The following is a 26,632-nucleotide window of genomic DNA, read 5'->3' on the forward strand; positions in this document are numbered from 1 at the left end:
GGAAAGTGTGCTTAAATATCATTTGTATTAGGACATTATTGTGTGGAAAATTTATTCCTCACAGCACCATTCAATATGAGTAGTTAAAATCTCAGGTGAGAGATTACAAATATGCTATGTGCAGAGTACTATGATAGGAAGGATATTGTGTTGGTATCAGAGAAATAGGATTGAAGAAGTTTAGAGTCCAGTGGAAGAGAATGGTAGAAATTCAGGTCAAGATTTGCTGAGATCTTTTCCATCTACCCCTGACATGATTCTGCCTCATCTGGATTCCTGACAGTGAGGCTGTCACATAGATTTTTGTTGCTGTTTTACCGTGTCTAAGTAATTAAGTCATTTGTAGTGGGAGGATCAGTCTCTTCAAACCTCTGCCTCAGTGATCTGAATAAAGAGGACTTTCCTGACTGTATCATGTAAATTAGCAAAACTCCTTTCTTGTCTAGCCCTGCTTTTATCATCATGATTCCAACCATGAATTTGCCTGCTGATATTTTTTTTTCTTTTTTTTATGTCCTCTCTCTAGGATATAAATCCTACAGGTCCAAGAAATTGTCTGGGTTTGTTTTTCACTATTTTCATTGATTAGATTATTGACTGATACCCAGAACTGCATTATAAGTAGTTGCTTAAAGAGTAAATATGCATATATCTTGACTTAAAATGCACTGTGTAAAAGTTGTGGATTATATCTTTTCAGGGATCTTTCTTAGCCCAGGAAACAACTTGTCAGTAGCTATGAAGAGGTTTGGGAAGAGCTAGTATATATGGGCTGCAGTCCATGGGGTCGCAAAGAGTCGGGCACGACTGAACAACTAACACAATGATTTTTTTTTTTTTTGGCAGGGGTGCTTTGAAATAGTCAAGCATACATCTTGGTAAAAGATAACTGTTAATCACACACACACAAAAATACCAGATATCTCAAATTAATGATTTCAGTGTTTTTGTATATATGGGAAGATGCAATAATCTGAGGTCACTGTAATTCTTGCTTAGATATGCATCATAACTACCAAGGGGTCTTGTGCAAAGCACTAGTTCTCCATTCTATTTTTCTCCATTTTGAATGCCCCTCAGGGTGTAGTGTTGGGCAATTACACTGAATTACAACTTAACCCTTTGAATAAGGGGGGACAATAAGCAGCATTTCATTTTTGGTTTACAATAAGAATGAAGATGAATGAACTTGGGCAAACTCATAGTGAGGGACAGGAAGGCCGGGCATGCTGAAGTCCATTGGGTTACAAAGAGTTGGGCAAGATTTAGTGGCTAACAACAACAACTAAATGAATGAATTAATGAACATAGCTATATTTTGGGGTATGGATGAAATGCACTAAAATATTCAAATAGGACTTTAATATAGGATTCCAAGTTTGTTTTACTTTCTTTTCAATTAAATTTCTTTTCTATTATAGTTTTATAAGTACATTTTATTTCTACAAGCATAAAAATTTAAGTACTTTCATTAAAAGATAAAGATCACAGCCCTGCCTTGAAACAGAGTGACATAGACAACCCACAAAGAGACTCACTCATGTTCTATTTCTAATCATTTTCAAAGAAAAAAATTCCAACTTCACCACCAAAGTAACATATTCCAGCATTCAACATTTCTTGTTACAAAAAATTTGCTTTTAGCTCATGTACATTTTCTCTGTCTTATTTCCCATATAGCCTGTCATTTTGATCTTGTAATAAAGACAGTTTCATCCCAAGAAAAGACTCCAGCCATTCACTTAAAAAAAAAAAAAAAAGACAGAATCTGAGATGTAAGCGTTAAAACCATGAAACAGCCTATTTGCATCCAAAACATCATGCACATGTCAGGTGAAACAATTTCTTTTTAGTTCTGTGGACTAATAAGCAAGAGGTTGTTGTATTTCTCAAAAGTCTAAGAACTTGTCCATATTTCAGTAGGTAAGGTTTTCATACAAGTTATTTAACAAAACAAGTGTGTGTGTGTGTTTATAAAATTTAACAGATAATACCTGTATCTTTGCCTCTGCCTTCAAGGAATATAATGGTGATTATTCATGACACTATTTTATTTTAGGCCAAATAAGGGTACTTGTTAATTATACAATTACCTTGTTTTCACCCCTTATTTTTCTAAAGTAATGACAGCTTTGAGTTGAATTGTTCATATATTCAAATCAAAACAAAACATTGCTCAAAGAAATTGCACCTTTTTTCCCTCTTTAATAATAATTTAATTTTAATTCATATATTCTTTATGGAATGCTACACTGCTGTAATAGGAAGGATTCAGTCAAACAAATAAATAGATAATGTCAGGGGAGTTTGTAATTTCCTCGGTTCTGTCTTGCTGCAGCAAAAATTTGAAGTGACGGATGGACCAGTGTTACAGCTCTGTGTCACAGCTCAGTTTTCTTTGGCAAGCAAAGGAATATACATCCTCGAGGCATGAAGGTGAAAGTGAAAGTGAAAGTGAAAGTGAAGTCGTTCAGTCGCGTCCGACTCTTTACGACCCCATGGACTGTAGCCTACGATGCTCCTCCATCCATGGAATTTTCCAGGCAAGAGTACTGGAGTGGGTTGCCATTTCCTTCTCCAGGGGATCTTGCTGACTCAGGGATCGAACCCAGGTGTCCCACATTGTAGGCAGACGCTTTACCGTCTAAGCAACAAGGCAGGAGGGTAGGTCAACCCAAAAGACGTGAAGAGAAGAGAAGCCCCCCGCTCAGTTTTGACTCTTTTTATGTTTTTTTTTTCTCCTCCCCCTGAGCCTGCCCTATGTTAACTGGGCTAGCCAGCAGGGCTGTTTGTTTTACTTGAGGTTCTCACTCTGGTCCTGAACCTTCCTTTGTTCTATTTTCCCAGGCTTTTCCCTTTTTTTTCTTTTAGTCACTGCCATTCTGGACTCCTTTTACCTATTGTAACTACCTAACATATAGATAGATAGACCTATCACCACTTGATTTTACTATCTTGGGAAAAGAAATGTCCTGGTGGTCAAGATCAGGACATACATCTTTATTATACATCCATATGTATATATAAATATTCATGTTACCAAACTCAAGTTTGGCTCCTCCCCACTCAAAACCCACAAAGTCAGAAAAGTCAGCAATCTGGGAGGAAGGTGGACTCATTTCATGGGACCAGCTCCAACAATTTTATTCATCCCTGACAGTTTCTAAAGGGAATAAGGGGAAAGAATTTCAGTGAATCGTGGAGGCAGGAGGTTGGGTTCTGCAACATTTTCCATTGTATGCAGACTGACTGACTCTTTCTTCTGATGTTATCTTATCTAAACGATCTGTCTACATTATTGCTAAGAGGGCTGTCAGAAGTAGAGAGCTAGTCATTGCTTAACTACTCAACTTTTCATTATTACTTTGTTTCATCTAGGAGAAGAATTAACAGTTGAGGCAAGTCACAGTGTGCATTCAAGAAAACATAAGCCAAGAGTCAGGTTAAACTGACTAGTAGTCTCATACCTATAATTTGTTTTTTTAAGGTTAGAGGGAAACAGAAATAGTTAAACAAACAAACAAAGGCAAAAGAGCTGCTATAAAAATGGGTATCTTCATATGTATACACACACATATATATATACATACAAATATATAAACTCTATATTAGACTTCTAAGAAGAAAATAAATATTGACTAATAACAGTAGTGTTTTGTTATCTTCAGTACCTCAATCAAATGAAGAAATATGTTAAGCTCAGTTATTGGAGTAGGCGGTGAATTGATGATGGAAAGAAGATATAGGGAAATTATATGATTATATGTAAATAGTTGATATGGCTAAATTCTAAAATAAAAGGTTTCACACTGTGCTATGCCTAGCAGTCTAAGTAAATAATGGAAAATCTATAGCAGAGATTCAAATGCAAATTATCCATAATGTTTTTTATTTTATATTAAAAAATGAGAACTGCATGAGTCCAACTTTTAAATTAGCAAAATTTTTTCTCATCAAGCATTCAGATAAAATAGCCAAAAATATCTCACTATCTTGCAAATTATTTACATATGAAGAAGCTATTCTAATAATCTATTCCTACCAATCAGTGCTTATAATTTTTTCTAATCTTTTTTTTTTTTTTTTTGCTGATAGGTTTCGAAAATAGGAATTGATTGGATGACAAGGGAATATTTCCTCCTAAATGGTTGGAATTAAGATTTGCTTGTAATTTTTAAAAATAATGACTTTATATTGTTTTCACTGACCAAAATCACTTTTAACACAGTCCTCTTCCCAATAATAATATTTTCCACCTCTATCACTAAAAGTTACCCCTGTGAATGTGGATGTTTTGTGATAAAATGCACAGAAGAATCTTGAATCATTATTTCAACTAATCGTTGCAATCAGAAATGGGTTTGCATTCTCACTCAGTTCCTATTCATTATCTGTGTTACCCTTGGCAATTCGTTCTCTATCTAAAACTGAATTTGTAACCTGTGATTGGGGACAGCCAATAAGATCCACTTTAACTGTTGCTGTGAGAATTAAATAAAATAGCATGTATAAACTATCTAGCATAATGCTTGCACATAGCAGTCATGTAAAATTTTTAATCGTTTTCTCTTTCATGTCTTTTCCAATCAAACTTGTGAGTGGTGTATATCTTGACTAAATTATCAAAATTTTATGAGTCTCAATGTCTTTATTGGTAAAATGAGGATCACTTTATATGCCTTTCTATGTAATTTGTTTACTGGTGTTCAGTCTCTAAATTGTGTTTGCCTCTTTGTGACCCCATGGATTGCAGCGCACGCTATCTTCCCAAGTTTGCTCAAATTTATGTCCATTGAGTCAGTGATGCTATAAAACCATCTCATCCTCTGCCACCCACTTTATTTGCCTTCAATCTTTCCCAGCATCAGGGTCTTTTCCAGTGAGTCAGTTCTTCACATCAGATGGCCAAAACATTGGAACTTTAGCGCCAGCATCAGTCGTTCCAGTAAATATTCAGGGTTGATTTCCTTTAGGATTGATTGGTTAGATCTCCTTGCTGTCCAAGGGACTCTAAGAGTCTTCTCCAGCACCACGGTTTGAAAACATCAATTCTTTGGCACTCCACTTTGTTTATGGTTCAACTCTCACTTCCATACATGACTACTGGAATAGGCATCAGTTCAGTTCAGTCGCTCAGTCGTGTCCGACTCTTTGTGACTCCATGAATCACAGCACGCCAGGCCTCCCTGTCCATCACCAACTCCCAGAGTTCACTCAGATTCATGTCCATCGAGTCAGTGATGCCATCCAGCCATCTCATCCTCAGTCGTCCCCTTCTCCTCCTGACCCCAATCCCTCCCAGCATCAGAGTCTTTTCCAATGAGTCAACTCTTTGCATGAGGTGGCCAAAGTACTGGAGTTTCAGCTTTAGTATCATTCCTTCCAAAGAAATCCCAGGGTTGATCTCCTTCAGAATGGACTGGTTGGATCTCCTTGCAGTCCAAGGGACTCTCAAGAGTCTTCTCCAACACCACAATTCAAAAGCATCAGTTCTTCGGCGCTCAGCCTTTTTCACAGTCCAACTCTCACATCCATACATGACCACAGGAAAAATCATAGCCTTGACTAGACGTAACTTAGTTGGCAAAGTAATGTCTCTGCTTTTGAATATACTATCTAGGTTGGTCATAACAGCTTTGACTATGTGCACCTTTATTGGTAAAGTAATGTCTCTGCTTTTAAATACACTGTCTAGGTTTGTCATAGCTTTTCTTCCAAGGAGCAAGCGTCTTTTAATTTCATGGCTGCAGTCACTGTCCACAGTAATTTTGGAGCCCAAGAAAATAAAATATATCACTGCTTCCACTCTTTACCTTCTATTTGCCATGAAGTGATGAGAATGGATGCCATGATCTTTGTTTTCTGAATGTTGAGTTTTAAGCCAGCTTTTTCACTCTCCTCGTTCACCTTCATCAAGAGGCTCTTTAGATCCTCTTCACTTTCTGCCGTTAGAGTGGTATCATCCGCATATCTGAGGTTGTTGATATTTTTCCTAGCCATCTTGATTCCAGCTTGTAATTAATCCAACCCAGCATTTCACAGGATGTACTCTGAATGGAGGTTAAATAAACAAAGTGACAAAGATAATTATCGTACAACTTTCCCAATTTTGAGCCAGTCATTTGTTCCATATAAGGTTCTAACTGCTTCTTCTAACTGTTCTAACTGCTGTTTCTGACCCACATACAGGTTTCTCAGTAGATAGGTACAGTGACCTGGTATTCCTATCTCTTTAAGAATTTTCCACAGTTTGTTGTGGCCACACAAAAGTTTTGCAGGGTCAATGTAGCAGAAGTAGATGTTTTTCTGGAATTCCCTTGCTTTCTCTATCATCCAACAAGTGTTGACAATTTGATCTCTGGTTCCTCTGCCTTTTCTAAACCCTGCTTGTACTCTGGAATTTCTCAGTTCACATACTGCTGAAGTGTAGCTCAAGGGGTTTTGAGCATAATCTACTTGCATGAGAAATGAGTGAAACTGTCCAGTAGTTTGAACATTCTTTGGCATTGCTCTTTTTTTGAGATTGGAATGAAACTGACATTTTCCCATCCTGTGGCCACTGCTGAGTTTTCCAGATTTTCTGGCATATTGAGTGCAGCACTTTAATAATATCATAGGATTTGATAGCTTAGCTGGAATTCCATCACCTCCACTAGCTTTGTAGTAATGCTTCCTAAGGTCCTCTTGACTTCACACTCCAGGATGTCTGGTTCTGGGTGAGTGACCATACCATCGTGGTTATATGAGTCATTAAGATCTTTTTTGTATAGTTCTTCTGTATATTATTTCCACCTCTTAATCGCTTCTTCCTCGGTTAGGTCCTTGCCATTTCTGTCTTTTATTGTGCTCATCTTTGTATGAAATTTTCCCTTGGTATCTGTAATCTTCTTGAAGAGATCTCTAGTCTTCCCCATTCTTTGCATTGTTCATTGAATAAGGCCTTCTTGTCTCTTCTTGTTATTCTCCGCATTCAGTTGGGTTTATCATTCCCTTTCTCCCTTGCTTTTTGCTTCTCTTCTTTCCTCAGTTATTTGTAAAGCCTCCTCAGACAACCACTTTGCCTTCTTGCATTTCTTTTTCTTGGGAATGGTTTTGGTCAATGCCTCCTGTACAATATTATGAACTTCTGTCCATAGTTTTTCAGGCACTCAATCAGATCTAATCTCTAGAATCTACTTGCCACCTCTACTGTATAATCATAAGGGATTTGAATTAGGTCATATCTCAATGGCTTAGTGGTTTTCTATACTTTCTTCAATTTAAGCCTGAATTTTTAATAAGAAGCTGATGATCTGAGCCACAGTCAGCTGCAGGTCTTGTTTGCTGACTTATAGAACTTCTCCATCTTCAGCTGCAAAGAATATAATCAATCTGCTTTTGATATTGAACATTTGGTGATTTCCATACATAGAGTTGTCCCTTGTGTTGTTGGAAAAGGGTATTTGCTATGACAAAAGTGATCTCTTGACAAAACTGTGTTAGCCTTTGCCCTATTTCATTCTATCTGATATAGGGGGTCAAATAGGAAAACACAGGAACATATACAGTCATGTGTGTTTGTGTGTGTGTGTGTGTGTGTGTGTGTGTACATATGAAAATACTCTTAATAGTATAACAACAAATTGTGAAACTCTTTGGGATATTGAATGAGATTCTTCTTAAGGTCCTTTAAAATTTAGTTTCTTCTATTCTATAAAATGTGTCTTATTGTTACTAAGCTTGCTATTCTTAGAAATTTACTTTTAAATAGATTAACTATTTTCTGTAACTTTAAATTAATTTGCATATTAGTGTTTGCTTTATAAATGTCTCCACCTTATGCCATCTTTGAAGCACCTAGGAATCTTGCCAATTATATTAGAACTTTATGACCATGTGGTTGATATTGACATCTTGAGAGATATTGCTTTCTTTGGTTCCTCCCACATTCCCAGTTAATATGGATAATTCCAACCAGATGACCTGATAAGGTATGTACCATGTAGATGAATCAGCACAAGTCTGTTTTAATTTCTGAAAAATGCAATGCACCTCTGTAAATACATGGCTTGTAAGTGTTCCTATAAATGTGTGAACATATTATATACAGTATTTGTCTGTGTTAATTGCTTCATTGATTCCTTCAGCCTACATTCATTGTGCTGTTGTAAAACCCAGACTTTATGAGTTCAAGTCCTAGTCCTGCTACCAGTTATATAACCTTAAGTAAATGCCTAGCCTCTCCACCCCTCAGTTTTCTCATCTGCAAATTAGTGACAATAAGAGTTTTTTGGGTTTTTTTTTTTTTTTTGGTCCATTTGAGCCACTATAACATAATAGCATCGACTAGATGGCTTATGGAAAACAAACGTTTGTTGCTAACAGTTTCAGAGTCTGAGAAGTTCAAGATCAAGGCACCAGCAGTTTCCACGTATGGTGAGGGTCTGCTTAATCATAGACAGCTATCCTCACTGTAAGCACAAGCTGCAGAAGGGACAAGATAGCTCTCTGGGCTCTCTTTCATAAAGCACTAATCCCAAACAAGAGGGTCCTACCCTCAGAGCTAATCACCATCCAAAGTTTCCACCTCTTAAAATCATCCCTTTGAGGGTTAGGAATTCAACATATGAATTTGATGGGGACACAAATATTCAGCCTATAGCAGTACCTAACTCACAGGGTTGTTGTGAGGAATAAATATAATAATAATACACATGAAACAGTGAGGACATTGTGTACCTGGCTTTTGGGTCTTGACAGAATTAGCTATTATAATTATCAGGCACCTAACTTTTGCTAGGAGCTCTCTCATATGTTGAGCAAAACAGATGAATTCCCTGCTCTTACAGTCTAGTAGTCTTGCAGCCAGGGTGGAAGATACATCAAAAATAAATGTGAAAAAATAAGATAATTTCAGATGGTAATAAATACTGTGGGAAAGAAAGGAAATAATTCTATGGCTGTAGTGAAAGCTGACTCTGGGTTTCATGATCAGTGAAGGCTTCTTTGAGAAGAGGACCCTTGAGTTGAAGTTTGCATGATAAGATGGAGCCATTCACAAACCAATCTGATGGAGAAGCAATACGGGGAAAAGGAAAAGCATATTCAGAACCCTGAAAACAGGCACAAGTCTCAGAGGTAAACACTGAGAAAGGTTGAATAACATAATCAATGTATAAACTAATAAGTGAGGAATGAGTCTTGCTGACACATAAAAGCCACAGTTAAAATTTTAAATATATTCTAACTATAATCACTTATGTATTTGCATGTGAATATCTGTAATATTTCTCCCTGTAATGAAAAAGCTTGCATTAGGTACTATCCAACATAGATCTGTTGTATATCTACCTATGACAATGACCTTGTTATAATGAGATTCCTGTGTAGTGTTGTTGTTTTTCTTTCTAGACTGTGGCCTGTGTTTTAAGTGAGCCATCTGGGGAATCTGACAACAGTGTTTTGCATGTAAAGCGGAATGTCCTGCAGCAAAATTTCCCAGCATCCTAAGACACTCTAGTGTGAATGTGATTTAAACCATTTTTTTCAAACCTATAGATCGGCAGTTGTCATTTTCAGCTTCTCAGGGTTCAGGCCATTTGCCAAGATGACAATAGCATTAAACTTGTTGCTATTATTGGTATTAATGGCTCTAATAATACCTACCTGATGACTCCAGTGCTGAATTACCTCAAAGCTAGTGGGAAATAATGGCTAAAATGATCATGAAACTCTTTTCAAATATCCCACGTGTGCGTGCTCAGTCACTCAGTCATGTCTGACTTTGCAAACCCATGGACTGTAGCCCGCCAGCTTCCTGTGTCCAGGGATTATCCCAGGAAGAATACTGGAGTATTGTATTGGAGTGGGTTGCCATTTCCTTCTCCAGGTTTCAAGTATCTCCATGTAATGCTAAATGATTACAAATAGAAGAGTAGATGCTGTAGATTCCAGGGGAACACCTGGTGTGATCCAGATGAGAAGCAAACATTAGCTTTGAAAGAGGTCCAGGGGCTCAGACTCACCATGAAGTTTATTTTTGTCAATGTTAGTAACTCCACTTTTGAAAATGAAAGGGGAATCATTTCTCCAAGGATGACAGAGAAAGATGTTGCCATCCCCAATCTGAACAATGCCTTTCAGGTTTCTCTGGCTGCTTTTACTACTTTTAGCAGTTCTTCTCACCTGCCAAATATCACGGCTATGGTGGCATCAACAAATGGCTTCACATTTGCTAACATTATAACACCTCAGCAGCCAGCTGGCTACTAATTGTAAAGCATAATTGGACCTGGTTTACAGATGGTAATAAAAAATCTCTTCACCTTCTAGATATGGGAAGGATACAGATAAGGTACCAGAGACTGAAGCAATAGAAATATGGAGACTTCGTCTCAGTAAAACCTATTCTTGGCTATGAGAATACTTTAAAGTTCTCTGTAAGATGAAACTGTTAATACATACTTCATTCAGCTCTTATCTGTGTGTATATGTGTGTTTATATATAGATGTGTATATGTGTGCGTGTGTGTATATATACATATATATGTATGTATGTGTGTATCTACGCATATGTATAAAGCAGAGTTTATTTGGATTATTTTTTAGAAGTTTTATTGGCATATAGTTCTTTACAAAGCTGTGTTAGTTTCTACCGTACAGCAAAGTGAATCAGCTGTATGTATACATATATCCCCTCTTTTATTCATTTCCTTCTCATTCAGGTCACCACAGAGCTCCATTCAGTTCTGATGCAAATCAATAGGTCTTGTTTATAAAACTGTCTAAGGAAAAATTCATTGCTCTTTACTCTCAAACTCCAAATACTTCTGACACCAGCTGCTTGAGATTTCCCACATCAGGCAATTCTGACACTAACTGCCTGGAGTTAGTGCAGATCCCACAGCTTAAAGGTTCAGTCCCACAAAGCTACTCCCCATTCAGATGCTGATCATAAAAAGTGGGTCCCCAGGTTACCCATACTTCTGACCAACTTGATTGACTGATTCAGAAATCCCCATGACCCCTCTTCAGGTTCAATCATTTGCTAGAATAGCTCACAGAACTCAGAAAAACTTTACCTATATTAAACAGTTTATTACACAATAAAAGATATTATCAGGGAGAGGGAAATTTCCTCCTTCACTTCTGTTGCTTTCTTGTGGCTAAACTAATAATAAAATTTACACTACACAGCTTAACAGGAGAAAAAGTAATTTTAAACTGCATACACAGAGGTCTCATAGAGATAGGACCTAAAAAAGTGGCTGGAGCAGGCAGCTTTTATACTTTATATACAAAGAAACAATAAATTTTTGAAGAATGGAGATGATAAAGAAACTTAGGTTTTGGGTTTTGATTGGTGAAGAATCCAAAGAGAAGGCGGGCTTGGGCTGGTCAGGGAAAGTACTGAGGTTTCTTTATACAGGCTTCTTGGCCCTGGATTCTCTATCTCTGGCAATAAGAATGTCCTTTTATCTCCAGATGTAGGAATGTGTAACTTTCACATGAGAAATTTATTTCCTGCTTTCAAAGAGACAGAAAGGAGCATGAGAATGTTTGTATTGGATTGGCCACTTTTAAGTAACTTTAAGTCAAATAATGGATGTGCCTTTAGGCATATTTTGGGGCCATCTCCCCTGGGCCCCAAAAGTATGATAAAGGATACAGATGAATAGTCAGATGAGGAGATATATCAGGCAAGGTCTGCAGGTGTCCCAAAGGCAGGAGCTTCTGTTTCCGTGAAGGTGGGATGCAGCCTTTCAAGGATGAAAAAGGATGTTTTCATCAAGCTGGAAATGTTCCAGAGCTCATATTTAGGGACTTTTATGGAAACTTCATCATGTAAACATGCTTGATTATTATTTTATCTTCCAGAACTCTCCCCTGGCAGGAGGTGCCACTGAAAGTTGCAAGCTCCTAATCATGACTTGGTCTCTCCGGTGACCAGTCCCATCCAGGAGCCCACAAGGAGTCATCTCATTATAACAAAAGATACTCCTCTCGAGCAGGAAATTACAGGAGTTTTAGGACCTTGTGTCAGGAATAAGGGCCAAAGGCCAAATATTAGTAGGAATTTGGGACAGATCCATCTATATGGATAGATATATGGATATAGCTGCTGCTGCTGGTGCTAAGATGCTTCAGTCATGTCTGAGTCTGTGTGACCCCATAGATGACAGCCCACCAGGCTCCTCTGTCCCTGGGATTCTCCAGGCAAGAATACTGGAGTGGGTTGCCATTTCCTTCTCCATAGATACAGCTATGTAGATGTAATTTCACAAAGTTCTTAAGTAATAAATCTCCAAGTGTTTTAAAATGTGAGCTATTTATGTGGAATATAGCTTTTGACAGTATGGTTTCAGGTTTCAATGTCAGCTCTCTTCTGTGTTAGCTCTGAAGCACTGGATGGTTCCTACAATTCTCAGTTTCCTTGCCTGTAAATGGGGGGGTGGGAAATGGTGATAGTGTTATAAGAGTTCAGTGGAACATATAGCACCTATAATATGCAATGGGAAAAGTCTGACAGCTTCTGTTGCTGCTTTTGTTGTTTTAATTGACAGCCTTAAAAGAGAGAAGCCAAATATGGTATCCACTGTTCACAAAAAGCTGTGTTAATAATATGTGTCAGCTTTCAATGCAATGGAGCTCAAATCTGAGTATGCACTGAAAATGTAAAACTTCCCAGAAATCATGATTCATTTGTCTGGAGAAACCTACACATTTTAACTTTTAGAACATACTACAGGTGATTCTGGTGTTTAAGAAATAATGTCTTGGAATTAATGCCAAAATTCACTTCCTATATCCTTCCTGCTGCTGCTGCTGCTACTGCTGCTAAGTTGCTTCAGTCGTGTCTGACTCTGTGTGACCCCATAGATGGCAGCCCACCAGGCTCCCCCATCCCTGGGATTCTCCAGGCAAGAACACTGGAGTGGGTTGCCATTTCCTTCTCCAATGCATAAGGCTTTCAAAACAGACTCCTTATCATTAGAATGTATTTTAGAAAAAGGGCTTGGCAACAAGGTTTGAGTTTGAAACCTCACTATTAACTCATCCTCACTATTAACTCCAGAAAGTTCATCTAGAGTTTGTTTCTGCAATCTATACACATCTTTAGCTTGTGGCTATCATGACTGAAGTACAAAACCTACCAGTTTTAAAGCTCCTTGAATTTTTCTGAAAACAAGGCCTACCATTCATTAGAGGGTAAAAAGTGATGGCTCTTTAACTAAAGAGAAGTGGGAGAGAGATCAAGAGGGAAATATATTTGTGTGGAGTTTTGTTTAAAGAAAAAGAGAAAGAGACCAAAAATAATGAGTTTCAGCCTCATGTGTTCTTCACGCATACAGCTTAGAATTGTGCTCTGTTTTCTTGGTAACAAGGATGCCTGTGACAGGAAAGAACTGCATATACTAATCTATTTGGCATGAACACAGTAAGGTTTTTACCATAACTTAAAGTAATCAAGGTTTCCATTTTACCTTGCATAGACCATAATAAGGGATAGTGGACACTTGATTTCTTGCAATTTTTCTCTTTCCCACAAAATCGTGGATTAAAGATGAACATTGTGCATTTGCATAGGATTAAAATCTGTTAGTGGCACCTAGTGTTCAGATAGTTTTTTTTTTTTAATCTTTTCACAGCTAACATTCATCTGTCCCTTAATAATCTTTTTCTGGTACATTTATTTTCTGAATTCCATTAGTGATTTATGTGTTCATGAACCTTCACTGAGCACACTTACTACCCAGCAGTCAGCATGGGACTACACCCGTGAAATAAAGATAGGCGCTAAGCCTCAGTCATTTTGAGGATGTTCACTGCTGCCAATGCACTGCTGTATCTGCTGTGATATGTCCCCAGGTCTGTAGCTCTGCTTCCTAAAGTTAAGGCAACAGGCAGGGTTAGAGCTGGTTTCACTGTTGAACAGAACTGGGTTAGCATCCTAAACCTGCCTCCTGCTGGCTAGAAGACCACAAGCAGGAAATGAATTGCTTTAAGTTTCAGGTTACGTTACTCATCTATGTGTAATGTATATACATGCTAAGTTGCTTCAGTCATGTCTGATTTTTTGTGACACTATGAACTTGTGTCCCGCCAGGCTCCTCTATCCATGAGATTCTCCAGGCAAGAGCTCTGGAGTGGGTTACCATGCCCTCCTCCAGGGGATCTTCCCAACCCAGGGATTGAACCCAGGGTTCTTTCGTCTCCTGCATTGGCAGGTGGGTTCTTTACTATTGGTGCCACCTGGGAGGTCCCGATATACTGTAACAGTACAAAATTCATAGGGTTGTGGTAAGGAATAAATGAGATAATGATAAATACCTTTTTAATATTAGTAATAATGTCTGTTAATGCCTATTAGAAGTCTTAATAGATCTAAGCATCTCGAAGTGTTTACTAAAAATGCATCTTTTCAAGTCCTGTCTAGACAAAGGGATAAGGACCTCTGTAAGTGATTCCTATGCATATACTGTAGTTGGAGGTCACAATTTCTATGCACTTCAGACTAGGAAGTCATCCTTTTTATGCACACTACAATTTTAGACCAACTCTGTTTAAACATGTTGTTTCACTGGTATATCACCTCTGCTTAGAAGAGTGCTTCACTTCACTTCAGTTCAGTCGCTCAGTAGGGTCCAACTCTTTATATCTCCATTGTCTGCAGCACACCAGGCTTTCCTGTCCATTACCAGCTCCCAGAGCTTGCTCAAACTCATGTCCATTGAGTCAGTGATGCCATACAACCATCTCATCCTTTGTTGTTCCCTTCTCCTCCTACAACCTTTCCCAACATCAGGGTCTTTTCAAATGAGTCCATTCTTCTCATCAGGTAGTCAAAGTATTGGACCTTCAGCATCAACATCAGTCCTTCCAATGAATATTCAGGACTGATTTCCTTTAGGATGGACTGGTTAGATCTCTTTGCAGTCCAAGGGACTCTCAAGAGTCTTCTCCAACATCACAGTCCAAAAGCATCAATTCTTCAGCACTCAGCTTTCTTTAGAGTCCAACTCTCACATCCATACATGACCACTGGAAAAACCATAGCTTTGACTAGATGGACCTTTGTCAGCAAAGTAATGTCCCTGCTTTTTAACATGCTGTCTAGGATTGTCATAGCTTTTCTTCCAAGGAGCAAGCGTCTTTTAATTTCATGGCTGAAGTCACCATCTGCAGTTATTTTAAAGCCCAAGAAAATAAAGCCTCTCACTGTCTCCACTGTTTCCTCATCTATTTGCCATGAAGTAATGGGACTAGATGCCATGATCTTAGTTTTTTGAATGTTCAGTTTTAACCCAGATTTTTCACTCTCCACTTTCACTTTCATTAAGAGGCTGCTCAGTTCCTCTTCGCTTTCTGCCATAAGGATGGTGTCATCTGCATATCTGAGGTTATTGATATTTCTCCAGGCAATCTTGATTCCAACTTGTGCTTCATCCAGCCTGGCATTTCACATGATGTACTCTGTATATAAGTTAAATAATCAGGGTGACATTATTCAACCTTGACGTCAACGCCTTTGGTGGAGTCAATAAAGCAAAAGTAGATGTTTTTCCAGGATTCTTGCCTTTTCTATGATCCAACAATGTTGGCAATTTGATCTCTGATTCCTCTGCCTTTTCTAAATCCAGCTTGAACATCTGGAAGTTCTTGGTTCAAGTACTTTTGAAGCCTCACTTGGAAAACTTTGAGCATTACTTGGCTAGCATGTGAGATGAGTGCAATTGTGTGGTAGTATGAACATTCTTTGGTATTGCCTTTCTTTGGGAATGTAATGAAAACCGGCATTTTCCAGTCCTGTGGCTACTGAGTTTTTAAACTTTTCTGGCATATTGACTGCAGCACTCTAACAGCATCATCCTTTAGGACTTGAAATAGCTAAGCTGGAATTCCAACACCTCCACTAGCTTTCTTCCTAATGATGCTTCCTAAGGCCCACTTGCCTTCAGACTCCAGGGAGTCTGGCTCTAGGTGAGTGATCATGCCATCGTGGTTATCTGGGTCATTAAAATCTTTTTTTGTACCATTCTTCCATGTATTTTTGCCACCTTTTCTTAATACCTTCTGCTTCTGTTAGGTCCATACTCTTTCTGTCCTTTATTGTGCCCTCTGCATGAAATGTCCCCTTGGTATCTCTAATTTTCTTGAAGAGATCTCTAGTCTTTCCCATTCTATTGTTTTCCTCTATATATATATATATTTTTTTTTTTTGCACTGATCACTTAGGAAGTCTTTCTTATCTCTCCTTGCTATTCTTTGCAACTGTGCATTCAGATGGATATAGATTTCCTTTTCTCTTTTGCCTTTCGCTTCTCTTCTTTTCACAGCTATTTGTAAGGCCTCCTCAGACAACCATTTTGCCTTTTTGCATTTCTTTTTCTTGGGGATGGCTTGGTCACTGCCTTCTGTACAATGTCATGAACCTCGTGTGTAGTTCTTCAGGCACTCTGTCTATCTAATCCCTTGTATCTATTTGTCACTTCCACTGTAAAAGTGTAAGGTATTTGATTTAGGTGATACCTGAATGGTCTAGTGGTTTTCCCTACTCTCTTCAATTTAAGTCTGTATTTTGTAATAAAGAGTTCATGATCTGAGCTACAGTCAGCTCCTGGTCTTATTTTTGCTGACTGCATAGAGCTTCTCCATCTTTGGCTGCAAAGAATATAATCAGTCTGATTTTGGTATTGACCATCGGGTGATGTTGATGTGTAGAGTTATCTCTTTTATTGTAGGAAGAGGGTATTTGTTATGACTGTGCGTCCTCTTGGCAAAACTCTGTTAGCCTTTGCCCTGTTTCATCTTGTAATCCAAGGCCTGTTACTCTTGTTGACTTCCTACTTTTGCAGTCCCCTATGATTAAAAGGACATCTTTTTTGGTGTTATTTCCAGAAGGTCTTGTAGGTCATCATAGAATTGTTCAACTTCAGCTTCTTCAGCATTAGTGGTTGGAGCATAAACTTGATTACTGTGATCATTCTGTCATTTTTGAGACTGCACCCAAGTACTGCATTTCAGACTCTTGTGGGCTACTCCATTTCTTCAAAGGGATTCATGCCCACAGTAATAGATAGAATGACAAAATGTGGTCCACTGGAGAAGAGAATGGCAAACCACTTCAGTATTCTTGCCTTGAGAATCGCATGAACAGTATGAAAAGGCAAAAGATATGACACTGAAAGATGAACTCCCCAGGTTGACAGGTGCCGCATACGCTACTGGAGATCAGTGGAGAAATAACTCCAGAAAGAATGAAGAGATAGATCCAAAGTGAAAGCAACACCCAGGTATAGATGTGACTGATGATGGTAGTAAAGTCCAATGGTGTAAAGAATAATATTGCATAGGAACTTGGAATGTTAGGTCCATGAATCAAGGTAAATTGGAAGTGGTTAAACAGGAGACAGCAAGAGTGAACATCAACATTTTAGGAATCAGTGAACTGAAATGGACTGGAATGGGTATATTTAATTCAGATGAACAGTGTTTGGCATCTAGTAAGGACTCAACAAATAATGCATAAATAATAAACAAATCTGGTATTTCTTATTCCTTCCTGTTTGTGATTGCTGCTTGCAATTTCCTAGACCACAAGAATTCAACTATCCCCTGTGTTGGGGTGGGAAGGGCACATCTATTATATATATCTTACAACCAGCAGAGGTGAATTTTTCTGTGTTCTTCTTACTCTATCACTGCAGTTATATTTATGTCATTTACAACCACCCAGAGTTCTAGACATCAGCACTTTCATCATCCCATTTCTCATATAAAGACCGAAGGCTTGAAAATGAATTTTCTTGTCTAGACTTACATGTCATTAAAGTTCACAAGCAGGATTCTAACCCAGTCAGTCTCTCTTCAGGTTCTGTGCCCTGAATGAAACATTATGTTTCTTCATGAGTGCAGCCATGCACTGAGTACAGATTCTACCTATGATCAAGTGGTTTGTTCATGAGGAAGTACTATTTATCTCACCATTCACAGTTCTGTTTAACAGCTATTTATTCAGCCCAGCTAGAAGTATACAAACTACACAAGGTTTCCGCCTTCACAGAAACTTTAAAATTATGTAAAATCCCATAACTCATGCCACTATTACCCCCTAGTTTTAGCATCTATTGGCAATTCTTGCCTGAATTAATTTCATCATGGTAGTTGTCACCCTGTGATTTTCCAATTCTGTCATTTCTTTTACATTCATTAGTTGATGTTTTACTCAAGGGACTTCCTTGGTGGCTCAGACAGTAAAAAAAATCTGCCTGCAGTGCTGAAGACCTGAGTTGTATCCCTGGGTCAGCAAGATCCCCTGGAGGATAGAATAACTACCCACTCCAGTATTCTTGCCAGGAGAATTCCATGGATAGAGGAGCCTGGCAGGCTACAGTCCATGGGCTCTCAAAGAGTTGGACATGACTGAGCACCTAACACATTCACTTATTTTTTAGTTTTCATTCTACTCAGAGGAAGAACTTTCTCTTCATCCCCTTTATTCATTTCCTTTTAAATCTATTTATATAAAGTATAAACATTTACTTAATAGATTATAATGCATTGCTATCATTATTTTATTGTTATGGTTGTTGTTGCTCAAGTTGTCCCAGATTAGGCTAGCGGAAGTACTTTTAATCTGACTTCTGTGTCCTTTGGCACAGCTCCGTCATGTCCGGACATATCCTTACTTTCTTACACAACAAAATGCTGCAGGTCATTGTATTCTTTCCCTGCTGCAGTCCTGGAATCAGCCATTTCTCCAAGGATCCTTGGTTCCTTTAGCAGATAATGGGTTCTAAAAACCAAGATATGGTTGCTAAACTGGCTCATTACTACTGGAATATCGCTCTTCCCGGGTCCTCCAAATGGATACCAACATTTATATATACATATAGACATACATTTATAAATATATATACATAATATGCATATATATATGTGTATGTGTTTATATCAAACTATATGTATTAAAAATAGAAATTCATCTCACTGTTACTCATTCCAATCTAACAAAAGGTTTTCTCTAGTTTTTTTTTTTTTTTCATTTACAATGTTATCTCTCCCTTCCCTCCTATTATCTTTCAAAGTATGTGTGCATGTGCTCAACCCCCTGTATATAGTCCATCTTCTCACCCTACTGGACTACCACACAGCTAGGATGCCCTCTTCACACAGCTCTCAAACCAGATGGCCTCTGCCCCAACTGGACAGTCACCTCACTTAAGCCTAGACCTAACTGCTTTCCAAGAAAAAAAAAAAAGGAGAAGGGAAGCTTGAAACAATATGCTTATTAAATTAATACTATTATTTTCAGTGATGAAGACAGGCAAAAAAAACCTCAGAGGCAAAACTGTTGTGACTGCTACTCTGAGCCACCACAGACATTTCCTACTAAAGATTAGCAGTCAGTCACACCACCCCCACCCGCCACCTCCTTTGCCTTGTAGGCCCTGTAAAATTTATGTGGGATGACTAATGTGAAAATAATGCATATTATTGCCCCAAGAATTTTCCAAATTCTTAAATCACAAGTGGAGGGTGAGGGTAAGTTGCAAATCAAATTCGTTATGATCTTGTATATCATCTGATTTGAATCTACTAATTATAAGAAAATCTATTTGTTGCAATCACTTTTAATGACACCTTTAAAAGACAGAGGGAAGAGAGAATATGAAGGATTGCCTTTAGAGGTATAACTGGACAGCTGTAATTAACTACACTCCACATAAAAGGGTCCTTTCATTACAAAATTATGTTTGTAATTATTCCTCCTGCTCTTTAAGTGAGAAGGTACAAATGTTGGAAAGCAAGGTGGTAAACATGAAAGTTAGGCTTGGAAAATTAGTTTGGGATCTACAATGTTTGGGGAGTAGGTGAGTAGGTAGACAAATTTTTATGAAAACAAACAAGAACCTTAGACTCGTCTGGTCAACTAATTGGCACAAATTAAAAGAAAATCTGCTTAAGCTGTGTGTCTGCTTACAAGACACCTTGTTTTCCCTCTCTCTTATTTTTGAAATGAAGCAAGTAGCTCCATTTAAAGTGAACCAGACAGCTCCCAGGTGCAATTGTCTCCTGAGAGAAGAGAAATGAGATTCTTCGGGAAAATAAAAATGTTTCATGCCTCTCTTTCATCTTCTGAAAGGTTACTTTAAAAAGTTAACTCCTGAAGAGAAACAGATGTATCCAGAAATTAAGTATTCAACGCCAGACTAGGAGAGATTCTCTGTGCCTGGTATAGAAATGGAAAAAGTGGCTTTATTTCCTTCAACAAAGTCCAAGAATTATTGTTAAGGGGGAGATAGGAAAGGGAGGAACGGGGGCCTTGCTTGTGGTTTTGTTTTCAGTCGCAGTGACTCTGACAGTCAGGTGTACTAGGACAAAACACCTGCCTCCGCCTGTTGATACTCCCATCATGGCAGCTCTGACGGGCGTATAGAACGGATGCGTCTTCTTTCTCTTTCTCTCTTGAGCAAATGAGGTTTACTGCAAATATATCTTCATTTTATTCAGGAGATATTTCCTCATTTTTAGCCAATGTCCCCTGGAAATCAGACCACAATTTTCACTGGAAAATTGAGTCGTTTTCAGCTGACATACTTTGAAAGCTAATTTAAAAGTGCACATGTAGGACAGAATAATCAGAACAAATACCTGGATCAAGAATCTGAATGATTATGTGTGATTTTCTGCATTTTAACAAAAACAGCCATGCTTAATTCCTCATTGTTACAGGAAAACAGTAATTCCCCCACTGACATATTTGAAGCTCTTCTTTCACATATGCTTCTATCTATAAACATTCCCGAAGGTCCTCGGTTCTCCATTCTCTGTGTACTTTACCCCATTATGCATCTCTTGTTCCACACGTGGGCTCACATCTGTTCACTTTCAATTGCACACTGGTTATTTCTGTATTATGGTGACCTTTCACCCAAGTCCAAACATTCCCAACGTATGCACCTTCAAGAAAAATATATTTTCTCCGGTATTTACCAAGAATGTATGCGCAGGGTGCTCTGTAGAAAGAGAGAGGCAGTGGAACTTCCCTCAGCAAAGTCGAGCGGTCCAAGGAGAGGTGAGCCTGCTGTCCGCCAACCCAGCCCCTCAGCAAGCGAGAGACAATCAGACGCGACAGGGGTTCGGTCTGAGCAGTTCCGCTTTATTGCCACAAACTCTTGGTTTATATAGGCAAGCAAGGACCTCCCATAGTTGCACCAATCACGTTAAAGGTCAAGTCGTCATGCGCTTCATTGTAACAGGAGTCTATGGTGATCACCCACTGTCCACGTGTATGGAAGTCAAGAGAGCCAATCAAAAACTTTAACATAGGCGACGCCCCTATCTCTTCCCCAGACGCCATCTTAGTTTCCAACTGCAAAAGCTAGCCCCTTTTTCTTAAGGTTTCCCATGTAGGGCCCCACAAATGTAAACTTAAAGGTAGATTTGATTTTCTTTGCAATTCCGAAAAATTTTTCCAAAACTTCCTTCAGGTTTTCTAGATGATTTCCACTGACATTGTTCTAGTTATAACCCTAACCATCTCAAAGATACTTAGTCATATCCTCTCTCTCATTTCTACTTACTACCTTACTTACTACTTCCTACTGACAACTAATTCAAACTCTCTATGCCACAATGTTCTCATTACAATTTGACTCCATAGAGACCCTCTATAATATTTAGACATGCAAAAAACTCTAAGAAAACCATTTATTCAAACAAATGTAGTTATTGTTCCCACGGCTCATCTCTCAGCAGGTAAACTCCTCACATTTGCTGCCTGAGGTATATTTATTTTTCTAAAAAATGAACGTGGTTATTTCATTCAACTGACAAAAGAATCCTAATTTTATAATACAGTAAGACCATACTTCTTAACTTTAAGAGTGTAAACCAAGAGGAACCAGAGATCAAATTGTCAATATACACCGGATAAAAAAAAAAAAAAAAGAGTGTAAACCAGTACATCGTTCCAAAAATTCTGCAATATAGCAAAAACAATCAACACTTGCTAAGCATTCTCCATCCCTTGCTTGTACAATATATGAGGCAGTTCTTGCCTACCTTTTCTCTATTAACATCTAAAGTTGTATCTTTATTCAAATCTTCCTAATATTAAAATCAAACAGATTTGAATCATATTAAAAAAAACATATGGTATTAACATATTATAACACATATTATCTCCTACTTGTTGCAAAGATTCTTCAGGAAAGAAATCCTGTGTGATTCACTTAGCTGTTACCTGTGACATTTCACACCCATAGGCATTCAGTAAATACTTAATGAATCACCATTGCTTTAGATTCTACCAAGGTAATGATATGCCTCATTAAATATGACATTATAATGATACTATCCTGTGTGAATTTTGAAATGAGGATACTTTCAAGTTATTTAGTTTCTTGGGTGCGTGCATGCATGCTGTCACTTCAGTCATGCCCAGCTCTTTGTGACTCTGGACTGTAGCCTGCCAGGCTCCTCTGTCCATGGTATTCTCCAAGCCAGAATAATGGAGTGGGTTACCAAGGCCTCCTCCAGGGGATCTTCCCGACCCAAGGATCAAACCCAGATCTCTTATGTCTCCTGCACTGGCAGGCAGGTTCTTTACCACTAATGCCACCTGGGAAGCCCATTTAGTTTCTTAAACTCAAATAACCCCACCCATTGGCTGAAGAGAGAATATGGGTTGTACGTGTGTGTGTGTGTGTGTGTGTGTGTGTGTGTGTGTGTGTGTGTGGAGGGTGTGTTTACACATGCACATAAGGGCAGCGTTGTTTTTCACCTGAATCTTTGTTCCAGTTATTAGTCAATAAAAGATTTCCATACAAATGAACTCTAACTGAAGAGTTTGTTAAGCCCACAGATAGATAGGTTGGATTGGTTAAAGACTGCACAGTGTTTCCATGATTGTCATTATATTAGCAGCTAAGTTTATTGACTGCTCGAGGCATGGCGAGCATGCCCTACATGCTCTTCATGCATTATGTCATTAAAGCATGCACCATGGTCCAAAAACCAAGTAAGTAAAACTATCTAAGTCTGCATCCCAGTCTCTCTAAAAGAAATGCCAAAGGGAAGATATATTTTCAGTGGAAAGCAAAATTTCTTAAAAATCTTATTTCCCACCAACATCACTCTCAGCATTTCGCATAAACTTTAGAGATGCTCTCCAAACACTTTTCTCACCCAGTATAAGCTCTAACATCCATCTCTTCACGTCAGCCCAGATAGACCCCCTCATCAATCGTATCTCTGCTTTCTATCTGCGTGAACTTGGGCAAGTTATTTAAATTCGCTGTCACGCAATTTCAGCTGTATAGTGAGGATGGCTACCAGTAGTATTTAGCGAAGAACTCAGCTTCGAGAAAAAGTAATCCATTGTTTATACAAGTCTGCTTATCTTTTCTCATACAAGAAGTGTGATAATAGGTGGTGGCTGGCCTTGGTTTGGGAAGGGCCTATGCGTCAACAATGTCAGGGCCTATGCTTCATAATTTTCTGGGTCGTTCTTTCATCCTCACAAGATGGTTGTTGCATCTTTATCCATCATGTCCATAATCAAGGTAAAGGAAGGGAAGAGGAAGGCAGTTTCACTGCTGTTTAATGTAAAAGCTTTTCCCAAAGTCCCCAACTGAGGTCCAATTAAAATTCATTGTCCAGAACTGCTGCAAGGGAAGCTTGTACAATGAGTAATTTTCACTGAAAAATTGCCCCCCGAACAAAGCTGAAGCACTCTTAATGAGAAAGAAGGGGGGATATTTAACTAATATTGTCTCCCACCTTACTTTTAGGCTTCTCATGAGGGTAAATGAACTAATATCTGTGGTATTTACAAGAGTGCCAGGAAAATGGTAACTGCTCAATACAGGTCAGCTCTTTTTAATAATACTCACTTCCTCCTCCTTTCTCTTATGCTCTATTTCTGTCACAAGTTACCTTCTACTGTAGCAAATGTAGATCTCACCTCTGATCTGTCTCCCTTGGTCAGCCCTCATTCCTTCCCGGTGTACACAGTAAGACCTAGATTAGACAAGATATGCTACAAAGAGTCCTGCAAGTAATCTTTTACCAGAAAGGGCAAAGGAGTTTTTGAAAACTCTTGTTATTATTATTTTTTTTGCTCCTGTCACACACTCAAAGGAAAAAAAAAAAAAAAAAGGCTCAGGAAGCAACCATTTAAAATGCTCATTTATCTAATACCTTTAGCTAGCAGATCAGAGTTAAGATTTGTTCTTCCCCAGTGGCAAGGTGAGGTAAAGATGTGCATAACAAGACATATTAAGGTCACCAATGGTGCTTCTAAACTTTGAAAATAAAAGCTTTCTGAAGTCTATAATTAATAAGCAGTATATTAATTAGGGCACTTCAATCTTAGAGGTTCCCTTTCTTTACTTGAATGAATCTTTGATGCGGAGGATCAGGGGAATTATCCTTGACTCCTTTTTATTGTACGTTCCAGTTCAGCAAAACGGTTGTCTGTCACTACACGATCATCTTATTATTCAAATCCCTCTCTTTTAATAAAATCAGACAGCCTGGTGTCATCCACAAAAAAAAAAAAAACAAAAACCTCATCTCCTATACATTTATCGTTGAGCATTAATGCCATTTGATCCTTACCTGTGGAAACATGTCATGCCAGGCCTTAGCGCCATCTGTGTGCTTACAGGGAATTAAAGAACCTCTGGCTAAACACACGAATGATTCACAGTCAATCATGATATGCTGGTAACTCAGCATGTTCATATACAGACAAATGGGTTTTGGCCTCAGTTCTGAGTCTACACACTGCCCCCTAGCAGAGCTCCAAAAACTAGGTTATTTTTAAAATTTTTCTCCTATTCATGCATCATAGTTCTGCTAACTTGCTTAGAAAAAAAATATTTGTTTGGATTTTGGCTCTTTTGGTTTGTTGGCTTTTGTTCTGTTTTCTGAGTACTATGTCCAGTCCTTCTATCTACCATTTAGCTATAGGATTAGTATTCTTCCATTCAACTCTAGCCCTGCAACCTGCTGCTGAGCATCTCAGAGGCCGAAATCTAGCTTATAGATTCTCTTAGATAACTCAAACTCATCACGTCAATATAAGCAAACATTAAATCAATATCAATAGAATGTGGTATCAATAGGATGATTTGCAGGTCTTGAGCAGGAAGAAATGAAAGATTATAAATTCATGTTAAGGAAAAAAGAACTCATTATCTGACCAGAACTGTTACTTTCTTATGCCACGATTATTGTCACTATGACAAGTTACCTTGCTGGGTAACCTGTTTTCTCCCTTTTGGCTTCCTGGTGTAGCAAGTGTACCTGCCTTAATTAGCTCTACTCTGGGTGCTGTGTCCTTCATTATTTATTAAACAACCCCTATCGCCTGTACCTGGGTTTATCCTCAGGTCTAGACTACCTTGAGCAGTCCTTTTTCCCAGCCTTTCTACCGATAAGAATCCTTAAGAGCTGTGTGTTAAATATATACCTTAGCCCTCATATTTCATATTCAGTAGGTCTCAAGCGCAGCCACTATTTTTTTTTTCTATTAAGTGCTCCAGGTGATTCTTATCTTTAGCCAAATTTGGAAGCAGTGCCCTAGGTGTATGATTAATTACTAGTATGATTAATTACCATGTCCTGACTTGTCCCACTTCTTCACCTCCCTTTCCGACTAGGTCTACCAGGCATGCTACTTATTTTCAAGGCTGAAAGTTTAAAAAAGAGGTCAGAGAAAACATTTAAGATAATTTCAGTTAAATTAAAATTTGGGAGAAATTGTTCTTTTGAAGAATTGTGTGTTTTTTCACCTTTCATGGAGAAAGAGCCATTATAAGTAGCCCTCTTGGATTATTTTTTTAATGTTAAAAAAGAAAAGTGATACACAGCCACTTTGTCAACTAGGAATATTATTAAGCATTTAATGTGTGCCATTTTCTCAATGCTACCACTATTTATATCCACATCTATGTAATGATAATGGTGTTGTGTGTTAGCAGAGTGTCTCCTAATAATTGGTACTAATGTTCTCAAGACTTTGCAAGTGTCTGATTTTTCACCACTCCATTCTCATGTAGAAATGAGGATGGAAAAGGAAAAACAGTAGGTAAAAATGAACCATTTGGCAATATGTCTTTAAGGTACAGATTATTTATTCATTTGACAAGCACTTATTGAGTATGCGAAAACATGTTATGTGCAAACCACAGTATGAGGCTGTGATTTCACAACAGCAGATAAGAAAAAAAAAAAAAACATAATCACCTCCGTACTAGAATCCTTACTAGAATTTATGTTCTCATATAGAAGAGAACCTCTTAAAAATTTACTAAAGTTTTTAAATCACTGTAGAAAACCATATCAAGGAGAAGTTTAAGAAACAATAGTGTGATATTTAATGGAGGGAAACGAGGAAATTTAGGAGTGAATTAATGTTCCTAACTGATAGTTGGAACATATATCTTATCTCTAATTTTTATTTTTATTTTTTCAAATGAATGAGTGGATTCTATTTTGTGCATCAACATGTAATGACTTGATTCTTTCAGGCACAGGTCAGTGAATGCACAAGGACAACTTCCAACCTAAAATGCTTTTATGTCACCGTGCTTCTGCTACAACTGTAGCAAAGCCAGATCTTCTCGTCCTTCTGTTTTGA

The sequence above is a fragment of the Oryx dammah genome, unplaced genomic scaffold (genome assembly GCF_014754425.2).
Source record: "Oryx dammah isolate SB20612 unplaced genomic scaffold, SCBI_Odam_1.1 HiC_scaffold_9, whole genome shotgun sequence".
Lineage (NCBI taxonomy): Eukaryota > Metazoa > Chordata > Mammalia > Artiodactyla > Bovidae > Oryx > Oryx dammah.